Source organism: Myotis davidii, unplaced genomic scaffold, assembly GCF_000327345.1.
Source record: "Myotis davidii unplaced genomic scaffold, ASM32734v1 scaffold36, whole genome shotgun sequence".
Taxonomy (NCBI): Eukaryota; Metazoa; Chordata; class Mammalia; order Chiroptera; family Vespertilionidae; genus Myotis; species Myotis davidii.
The window spans coordinates 1641672-1653256 of NW_006287829.1; positions in this window are offsets into that span (position 1 = coordinate 1641672).

Sequence of the window (11585 nt, forward strand, 5' to 3'; positions counted from 1 at the left end):
GCCCTGCTCTGAGCCCGACCAGGGGCTGCACCTAGGGATTGGGCCTGCCCTCTGCCACCCGGGAGCAGGCCTAAGCCAGCAGGTTGTTATCTCCCGAGGGGTCCCAGACTGCGAGAGGGCACAGGCCGGGCTGAGGAACCCCCCTGCCCCCGAGTGCACAAATTTTTGTGCACCGGACCTCTAGTATTTGATAGAAGAGTGAGTTCATGTGGGAGTAAATGAAAAAGGACTCTTTAAAAAAATGTTTTTATTGATTTCAGAGAGGAAGAGAAAGAGAGAGAGAGAGAGAGAGCTCAATGATGAGAGAGAATCATTGAGTGGCTGCCTACTGCACACCCCACACTGGGGATGGAGCCTGCAACCTGGGCATGTACCCTGACCAGGAATCAAACCATGACCTCCTTGTTCATTCTAATAGGTCAATGTTCAAACACTGAGCCATGCCTGCCCAGCGCAAGGACTCTTAATGTCCTGTGCAACCAGGCTTTTAGGCAACTGCTTGTTTTTCTTTACGCCAATCTCCCACCTATTCTGCTAACAACATCACTCCTAGGGCTGTATTCTCATCCATAGGTTGTACTTCCTTATCTGTGATAGGCAGTATCCCATTGAAAATCCCTTTATATATGTCAATAGTTATTCTGATAATTTAGGGCATTCTAATATGATAATGGGGTAGGCATAGAAGGGCATACCTATGGCACTTACATTTTAGTTTAATTTAGTTTTGTTTTTAAGTTATTACTGTATAGGAGGATTTCAGACCACGCAGGAACAGAATTTAATACACAGCAGATGTAATTTGGGGATGAATGTCAAATCAAACTTCTTATGTGGCCACTGTTTTGTTTTGTTTTCTTGGTACATGATTGGCCTTGCTCAGTGTCAAGCTCTATGTGATGGCATTCTGCAGGTAAGTCTCAGGACATCTTCCACCCAAGTCTTTTCTTTTCCCCACTGGTATCCTGTGCCTTTCTTTTGGTTTTCCTTTTTTTAATTTCAGAAAAAATGAGTTTTATTGATTTTATAAATTTTTGAACATATATATTCTTAAATGTTATGTATGAATCTTGATTTTATTTAGGCTAATTTGGCTTCAGAGAAATTTTATATAGGAATGTCATAGAGCCATGAAAAATTGGCTCATACAGAAAAAATGTAATGCAATTATGCATGTCTTCCCAGTAAAACTAATTTTTATTTGTACGCTTTGAATGTATGTCAAGGAATACATCAAGGGAAAGGCTATATTCTGTAGCTTATTCTTCACTTAGTTGCTTGAAATTTGCAGCCAATTAACAAAATAAAAAGCAAAATAACCCTATAGTTCTCAATTTGCTTTGTAATGTAAACTGAAGAAACAGAAAAGCACTGATGTCACCAGCATATAGCTCATAGAAACACTAATAAAGAGGTACTTTATTGTAACCAGACCGTGGAAATGCTCTTAAAATTGAATTTGTAAAAGAAAGGAAGTAAGTTATTAGATTTAGAAATCTTACAATAAAATCATATGTTATATATTTTAATGTATCCTTAGTGTTCTCATTAGATTACATAGCATATGTCTTCAAAAAGCATTTTTGTAGTTTGAAATCTCTGCATATAATGTCTTAAGGTTGTCAACAGTTTGAAAACAATAGAGACAGTCCTTCTAAAAAAGGATGGTGTGTTTTTGGAAGCAGCGAAACTATCATCCTGAATGAAATGCCCAGACAACAACAGCTAAACCCTATAAAGAGAAGAATTCCTCGTTCCTAAGGGTGTGATGCCAGCTAGTCAGCTGGTCTGAGGCCTGGCTGAAGGTATGAAGCAGAAGAATTGTGGTCAAGGCTCTAGGCCAAGTTTTTCAAAGAGAAAAGGAAACAAAGAGATAGTGCTAGACTGTATAATCAGGCCAACAGTACAGTACATCCCACTGTCTCCAGCAGCTCATTTTTTTCTTTTCCTAACTCCCACCCAAAAACTAAGAAAGAAAGTGAGAACCTCTTAAAAAAACTCCCGCAGCATATCATTGGCAGCTCTTTGCAATATGCTGTTATCATCCAGGAAGGCAGATAACAGGAAGCTGAAGAAACAAAAAGAAAAAAGGAGATGGCTTTGGGAGTCTTGGGGAAATATAGTAAATGTATTACTTTATGTTATTTAAGCAGTGAGCGGAAGGACAAAAAAGTTCCTGTAGCTGATGATATTCCTTGGTGTAAGAGATGGCCAATGTCTTAGGATATTTTATCAATCTTTTTGGAAGAACATTTATATGACTCATCCTGTAATGTTCTTATATGAGAAATGGGGACATATTAATAGCTGGGCAAAAGAGACCAGCAAAGCTTTGGACCTAGTGTAGAGTCACACATATTATTTTTACCCCCCAAATTTTTTTTTTCATCCTCTCTGACTTTGCATTAAGTCAGAGGGGATGAAAATTGTTTTTAATAATCTAAGAGACAAATGACTATAGGTAACCTCATGTGGAACTTACATACTTCCATTGATGTGTTCCAACCACTTTAAAAATATTTAATCTGTATGGATCACTATGACATAAAGTTGTTCTTATGGAAAAATGTTGATTCACTCATTCACTCGTTTCTTTATTCAACATTTATGCAAAAATTTATTTATACAACTAAATTTTTCACATATTCCAGGCACTAAAAGTTGTCCAGTAAGACATATAAATTTCTTTTAAATACTATTTAGTGGTATAAGTTAATTTTAAAATAAGTGTAGAAATTCATTTACATAAATTAAATGTAATAATACTGTAATTTATTCAGTAAAGGTTTAGTCTCATGTCAATGTGTCTTTACCTCAATTTAATTTCCTTAATTAGGTCCAAACATTGAACTCTTAAATTTTTATTATATGTTTAGTATTCTATGTATACTATGTATACATTAAATTTTTCACTTTTTCTTACATAAAGAGTAGTATGAAGACATCTCAAAAGATGTGAGGAAAGGTCATGTTCTGATGTGAAATTTTAATAATATAATATTAGGTTTTTCTTTTCTTTTTTTTTAATTGTTGTTAATCTTCACCCAAGGATATTTTTTCATTGATTTTTAGGGAGAGTGGGAGAGAGAGGGAAAGACAGAGAGAAACATTGATGTGAAAGAACCACATCAATTGGTTGCATACTGCATGAGGCCCAACTAGAGTTTAGGCCAGGTAGGAGCCTGCAACCAAGGTACATGCCCTTGACCACAATTGAACCCCGGACCCTTCAGTCCACAGGCAGATGCTCAGGCCTGAGGCACCTCACCAGGGCACAAATCCATGCTCAGGGCTTCTAGTTGTTCTACAAAATCTCCTAACTTTGTATCCAATAATTAGAATTCTACTATAGCAGAGACTGCCACTTGTCCAATAATATTAATTGTTTTAATAACGGAAATATAAACTCAGCTCTATTTTGGTATTTTGGTTTCAGTAGCTTAGATTATACCTTCAATAATGTAAAATTCATCTCTGTTATTAACCAGATTTTGTAATGTTGAAAGTTAGTCTCTTTGGATTCCCATGGGCTACATGTGCTCTGAGGGTTTTTCCAACTCTAAATGTCCGTGAGTCTACCTGAAGGATCCAATTAATCTGGTGAGTCACTTAATATTCTTTAGCGAGAAAAAATTTCACTTCAGAGTCTATTTCCCTCCTCAGCACCCATTAAGTGACTTAGATAGCCCATTCTTTGAAGTTGCATGACATTAACATTTTCCAGGTTAGACCACTAATTGCCCTTATAAAACATGAATGGTTGGACTAGGGAGGGACCCAAGAAGTACGGGCTTCATAAAACAAGCTGAAGGAGAAAAGAATTATTGGAGAAAAATAGAGGAAAAGGAAAGCAGTGAGACCCTCTCTCACCAGAAATGAGAAAGAACAAAAGAACAGAATTGATATTTGCCATAGAGAATTTTTAGAGACACATTCAAGAAAAAGTATATTTATAGTGGATATATTGTTGGTTTTCAATTGAGCTGTTAGTGGCTATAGAGTTCAACTAATTACAGTATATTACTAACAAGGCCAATGTTTAGTCCTTACAAGGGTCAGTTAACTGTGTCCTGTACCATAACCACACATCATGTCCCTAATTTTGGCCAACTGAACCGCGTCCAGCATGGCCAATGGTGAACCTGAGGAGGGGCAGTGAAGGATTAAAGAAAACAGACAAGAGAATATAGTTGGGGCCAGGTGGATCACTGCACCTGGATGAAGACACGGTGACCCCGTCTGAAAGGCAAATCTTTATTTTATAGTCAGATCACACAAAGCAAAGCAAGGGAGTGGTCAAGATATTTACAATGTTCCTGTGAATTTCAAATCTGCTTCTTTCCTGTTATTGCAGTTCTCTGAACTCTATCAAGCTTTGTTTTGGCAACACTTGCTGTACCTCCCACAGCCCACATCCCTCAACTACCTAGGACTACAAGGTTGGACTAAAGGTCAAGCTTACATACAACCATAGCCTTTGGCTATAATTGTGCTGGGAGACCTTGCCCTCCAAGCTGGGACTTGTATGTGGCTTTTCCACAAGAGGACCATGCCCTCTCTCGCCAGTCTGAGGCTTGATCCTGTCCGAACACTGTAGCCGCTCTCCACACAACTGTCTCCAAAGTGCATGTTCTTTGTGATAAAAGGGACCGGTTGTGTATAAATCAGTGGAAATCTCTTCTCACCACTAGGAAAATTTCTCAAGGCAAGTGGTAGATCAGTAATGTCACTTTAGCATATAAAGTACAGTGTGTGTTCTCACATTGAAAAGTAAGGGCAAGATTTGTCAGCTATCCAATTGTAATTGTGTATTTGGCCTAAAAAATCCAATCAAGTTTAGTTTAGATGATCAATGTGAGGATTGATGTCATTTACTAAGAGCACTACTACTTCAGGGAGATAAACTTAAGTGACTTTGGTGACAAAGTGATACCCTGACCTTCTACATGAAAACGGGAGCAGTGGAAACGATGAGAGATCACACAATTAATGCTGTACCTAGTGTGATAGAAAGCTGTTAGGTCAATGCGAACAAGAACCAGGCCAAGAGACTTTGTGATACTTTAAGAAATTTTATTGCATTCTCTTACAGAGACCAGTATATTTTTGTCAGCACTGAGGGAATGTTTAAGTTCTCTCATATAGGGACTGGATCAGGATTGCATCAGCCAGCTGGGGTCTGCTGCCTGAACAACACAATGTCCTTGGAAGACAGAAGGATAGCTGGTGGGCAGAGAGGAGCACCTGAGTTGGTGGAGGGGAGTGCTTGAGTTGGAAGGGGAGAGCATCTCATTTTGCTTCTGCAGGTGCTGGCCATTTGCACCAAGTTATGGAAAAAAACTCCATCTATTTTTTTAAAAAAATGCCCAAACAGGAGAGGCCATGGATAGCACATCCTAACAAAAACTGTAGTAACAAAAATTCATTCATCAGACTCTTGATTTTGGCCCTGTGATTCAGAGGAATCAGAAAATCACATTGTGAATGGGTCTTAAGTGCCTGATGATAAAAAAATATATATTGATTTTATGAAAAACACTTATAATACTTAGCATTTTCTATCAAAACTAGAGGCCTGATGCATGAAATTCATGCAAGGGGCTCTGCCCTCACAGCCACAGGAGCCACCTCGGCCCTTGCAGCCCCAGTCCGGAAGGTCGTCCAGGATGTCCGGAAAGTTGTTCGGCTGTCTGGTCTAATTAGCATATTATGCTTTTATTATTATATAGATTCTTTGTTCAAATGTATTTCCTCACTATATATTTTCCACAAAGGAAGCACAATTTCTTGTCTTCTCAATACTATTATCTTCTCAATGTTTTTAATACAACCCACCCATGAACAGTAAAATCTTTCCATATGCATGGTTATAGTATAAACACAAAATTATGAGTCACAATTGCTATAGTATTAATTTTACTTTTATAAGTATATTTAAATTCTGGTTTATTATGTGTTTAAATTAAAAGCTTATTAGAATAAAAAAAATATAATTACATATGCAAAAGCATATTTCCAGTAATAGAGATCTCAAAACATCATTCATTTAATCTAGATAAATTCCAATTGAAAAGTAAGTTTAGTCTTACTTTAGACTTTAACATGGAAATTAAATGGACTTCAGTTTAGTGTACATTTCAACAGAAACATTAAGAAAAGTATTTGCTTAGTTTGTAGATTTTCTTAACTTAAAGCAGATGAAGACAAAACAGAAATAAACAGCGATTAAATTACATAGAAATTTCAAGATGAAATAAAACAATTCTGTACTGTTTCAAGGTAATGGCAAAAGTGTTTCTGGCAAGAGAAGCATAATTAACAGCAGTGTTAAAGCTGTGCTTTACATCCTTTCGGCAATTGAGTCTACTAAGTCGTAAGCTGTTAAGTAGGGTTTTTGCGTTTCATATTAATTTGCATTTCACTGCACTGCTTTTTGCTATTTTGTAAGCATGAAACAGGGAGGTCTGGGTCCAACATAACAAATTACTGAACAAAAATAAAAAATTGCTCTCCAAGCAGCTTTGTGTTTCTACTGGGTCTGTCATGCTGTGAGTAAAAAAGAGAAAAGAAAAAAAAAAACCCAACAACAGAAAGAAAAGAAAAAGAAGTGATTCTTCAGAGGCATCTCAGCACCAGATCTGCACTATCAAAAATAGTCCTCGAACATAGAGTTATCTAGAAATTCAGCAGTTTGCGAACATGTGCACTGGGGAGTTGGTTTTTCACACTAAAATATTTTTGCTACACATCAGCAAGTCCTTGAGGACAGCCTGCTGGCTCCAAGGGCCTGCAGTTGGCTGTCGAAATAGCAGAGCAATACTATTTAGCCAGTGCTAACAAGGAAGCCATGATGGGTCTGCTCTTGAACGTGACTACTACATGTGACCAAAAATTGTTGAACCCGCAGGATCAAAAAGCATGACTTCATTTTACTACTTAGTGCTTGACCTTTGATACTTAGAGCTTGGCCTATTCTTCTTCGTTAGAAGTGCTAATATACATAGCACCTGTTTTTTCCGATAGGTGTTGATCACAAAATATTGAATGAAAGACAACTGATTTCCGAAAACAACACATCCAATGTGTGTGTCTGTGCTTGTATATACATGTGTGGGCAGGTGTGTGTGCTGATCATCCATTTTGTGTTTTGGTTAGCAGTTGGCAATGATAAAATGATAAACAGAAAGTCTCTTGCCGTAAGAGAGGGTATTCTTACCTAGGTCTGTTACTTCTCTTCACTACTAGAAAGTGTGTTATTGAATAATAATTTTCTTAAAGTCATTAGAAAATGTCAGCTTCCTTTTCCCTATGTCAGCTTCCCTGCACATATTAATGTGGGCTCCAATAATTATATGTTGATCTAATTAATTCCTATGCCCATGAGGTAATCCAAAATATTTTAAGGTTCTTTGACCTCTGACCTGCTTGTTTTAATGTACTTATATTTTTTTCACCAAAAGCCTGCAAGAGATCAGGTATGTAAAAAATACAGCTTTAATAAGCAAGGGGATAGCAGCTCTTTATTGGAGGAGCTTGTGTATTGGCAGCAATCCAGACGGCAAATAAAGTTGTTTAAATATTTGCTCATTAGTGAAATGAAATGGTATCCATTTAATTCATTCCCATTTCATGTTTCCTGTGTTTCAAAGCAACTTTTAATGCACACACGCTAAAGGTTTCTCTGGAGCCCTGGTGTTATAATTTGCTGCCTTTTTTTCTGTGACTAGATATAAATTAATGAAGTCATACTGAATGAGGTGTTGGGCTTCCCCGAAAACCCTCGCGACTCATTTGTTTGAGTGTTTGACTGTAAATTGCAATGACTGCAAAATCACAAGATGTGCACCATTAGCAGGACCCAGGGGCTGAGGTCTGATAATGAAGGTGACTGGGTATCAGATCAGATAGCTGATGCATTCCAGAACTATTTAGGGCAACTAAGAGCTTGTCACAGTTGGAGAAGTTGTTGTGTGGCACTAGGTTTATCTTGAGACAGTCAGGCAGGGAGATAAAATGCACATTAATCCCTAAGGATAAGCAGTCGTTGCTGTAGTATTGGATAAGCATCTGTTTTGTCAAATTTAGCCTAACTGTGGGCAAATGGCAAAACATCAGTGGTAAGAGATTGGAGGGGGTTGGGGTCAGAGTTGGGGACACAAGAAGAGTAAGAGATGTGTCCAGCTCACTCTGGTTATACATCCCAGGGCTGTCTTCTCATCCACCCTTACTGAGGACTCTGCATTTTGGGTGGTGACGGAGTCAGTATTTTCATTCTCTTCTGATTTTCTTTATGCCTGATTTCTGCCCTGGGGAACCTAGAGAGCAGGAGGGTGAGGCAGTAACATCTCTAAACTCCAACAGGCATCAGTACCCTGCAGACTGAGTTCCTTGAGGTTAAGGGTATTGTGTTATTTCATACCTTTCCTCTTCATTGTCCAGCATCATATTAGGAAAAATTAGGTATTGCATACATATTTGTTAAATGAGTCTCTTCTGACTAATGACAATAGTTGCCCTTTATTATTTTTATTCTTTTTAAAAAGGAACATTACTAAAATCTGAGCATAAGCCTTTAGATAAAGCAGGGCACAAGAGTTTTTCTTTAATTAAGCACATGCTGGCCCCCAGTCCCATGTATTACTTGCTTTTACTTAATGTGTCTGAAAAAGCTAAATAAATATACTTGTTACAATACAAGAACAACATTAGCCTGGGGGGTATCGTCAGAGGTCACTGTTGCTACCAGAAAAAAAGGCAAGATTTGGAACAGAAACCCAAAGAATTATTCATTTATTTTGAATACTACTCTTAACAGTTCTGCTTAGAGAAAAGGTTAGCTGACCTCTTACTTTTCCTTTCAGTTATGCTTGCTTAATGATAAATTTAGAGCCAAGGGGATTTTTGAAATTCTGGCTAAATTCCCATGCAAACAATGCATTTTTGAAAAAATGTGTTGAAGTGACTCTTTGGAAGTTGCACCCACTTTTGCAAGATTAATTCTGTAAATAAACAGTTGATAAATTGCTGTATCAAGGTCTCAGACACTAGATATGGGGCACATGTTTTCAGGGGTTTAGATCTAGTTCACCATTTATGTTTACATCTCAGCAATGCTCTATTGTTCATGAAGTCTTCTGCATACTTCTCTGCCTTCTTTTCCAAGGCAAATAGGACAATTTTAGAAGGGAATATCTAAGTATTTTTTCCACTCCTGATTTCAAACCATTTATAGGCCATGGAGGCTCTTCTCTCGCTGCCTGTGGGAATTTGTTTCCTAGCTGAGTTTCTAGCCAGTCCATTTTCTTGTGAATTCTACATTGCTCACTGTGGTGCAGTCTCTAAGATGGAGCCCAAGGAAACTCGTCTCCTGTTATTTACTCACTTGTGTGGTCTCACAAATTATATCAGGATTGTTTTGTGTAACCAATAGAATGTGGATGAGGCTGAAGAATTAACCACTTCTAACTTCTTCTCTTGAATTGCTCACTCACTGAGCTTAACTGGCTAGAGTGTCACTATATATATTTTTATAATAGTTCCATTAATATTCCACAGTCTGTTCTTCTATTTCTCTAATGATGGGCATTTAGTATTTTCAACTTTTAGTTACTACTATGCTATGACTATCACCCTCTCTCAGTTCAGCCATCTGCGGTGATTTCTACCACTCAATGGTTGTCATCCTGGTTCTGGATCCTGCTCTCCAATGCATGGCTGGTCACCCTACCCATACCTCTTACCTGGACCTCTCCTGTGGGCCTGCCTCACCATGGAAAATGCTCTCAGCACCCACTTCCTGAGCAAGGGGCTTGGACAGGAATTCTGTATCCTGAAACGGAAGCTTCCCCACATCTTTCTCAGATCAACTAGTTTCTACAAAATGATGAATTAAATAAAATCACTATTACTTCTCACGGTTGTTCTTATTTTTCTGCTCATCCAATGGCTATCAAAGTAAAATTTGCAGTTTGTGTGCCTCATTAATAATGGCCTGGCTACCCGGGCCTTGACCTATGAACCAGGAGGTCATAGTTCGATGCCTGGTCAGGGCACATGTTTAGGGCATGCAGGAGAGACAGCTGATCGATGATTCCCTCTCATCCTATTGATGTTTCTCTCTCTCTCCTCCCTTCCTCTTGAGGATTCCCTCTCATCCTATTGATGTTTTTTTCTCTCTCCTCCCTTCCTCTGTGAAATCAATAAAAATATATTTTAAAAATGGCATGGCTATTAATTGCTGCTCTTATCAGTATCTTTGATGAATCCAGTTTAGAAATAAAATATATCATTGTTGTTTTCCTTCATATTTGTGTTTGATATTGTAATCGAATCCAATTCAAAGGGAAGAGGAGAACTAGGCATTATTTGAACAACAATAGCTTCTCTAGTTCTATAATAAAATCCATGTGCATTTGTTAACAAATATCTATAGCCAATTCACACTGAAAAAAAAAATCAAAAGGGATCAGAATCGCTGGGACCTTACTCTGATTGTGTTTGCATTATTAGAGTCTTGTAATATTTTACCATTGAGTTATGCCTGCGGTTTCTCTGTTGGATTTCCACCCATGTGGTTTAAGATTGAAAATCTAAAAATACATGCCCAGGCCCTGAAACATTTAAATGTGATAAAAATCAATTTTACCTATGTGATTCCCAGCTGAATGCCACTTCAGATGTACATCAGCTTCCAAAGAAATTAAAAGATAAGTAACATGATTACAATCAGATTAGCTTGTCTAGGCAGACAAACGAGATTACAGAGTTGTCTGAGTAAAGATACTTCCTAGTGAGACCGGTTTCCATCACATTAAACAAAAATGAGTTTCCAATATGTGTGCTGTATAACAAAGTGAGTAAATGGAAAACGGCACCCTTGTGGCTGAATATGAGTCAGGACGCTCACTGTTATTTTGTGACTATTCAAGGATTGACTGCCTGTCAGAGCACTTTATGAGGTACATTAGAAAAAAACAGAATCATTCTCTGAGATTTGTTGCTCAGACTAAAGGAAGTATTCTTTGATTAATAGAACTCATGAAAGTCTGAAGAGGAAATCAGAACATGGAAAAATCTTGGATCCCAACTTATTCTATACTAGAGGCCCGGTGCACAAAATTCGTGCATGGGTAGGGTCCCTAGGCCTGCCTGGCAATCAGGGTCAATTTGTGGGGTGACCAACGGGGTGATTGGGGAGTCCCGCTGGCACCCACCTTGGCTGGCCTGGGGCCTGTGGGCTGGAGGCAGCTCCTGAATTGAGTGTCTGCCCCTGGTGGTCAGTGCATGTCATAGTGACTGGTCATTCCATCGGTTGTCCCACAATTTCAGTGGATTTGCATATTAGGCTTTTATTACATAGGATTGTAGAATAAGATCACAAAAAATATTTAGAGGGTAACTCACAACAAGGCTCACATCTAACTAGAAGGGAGACATACACATGAATGATTACTAACTAGATAATATACAACAAATGAGGTGGGCTCAGTTTCAATTAACACAATATCCATAGTGAGGGGTGGGGAAGCTCTTGACTCTATTTATCTTAATTATTAAATACTTTATTATTATAATTATTTTTTCTT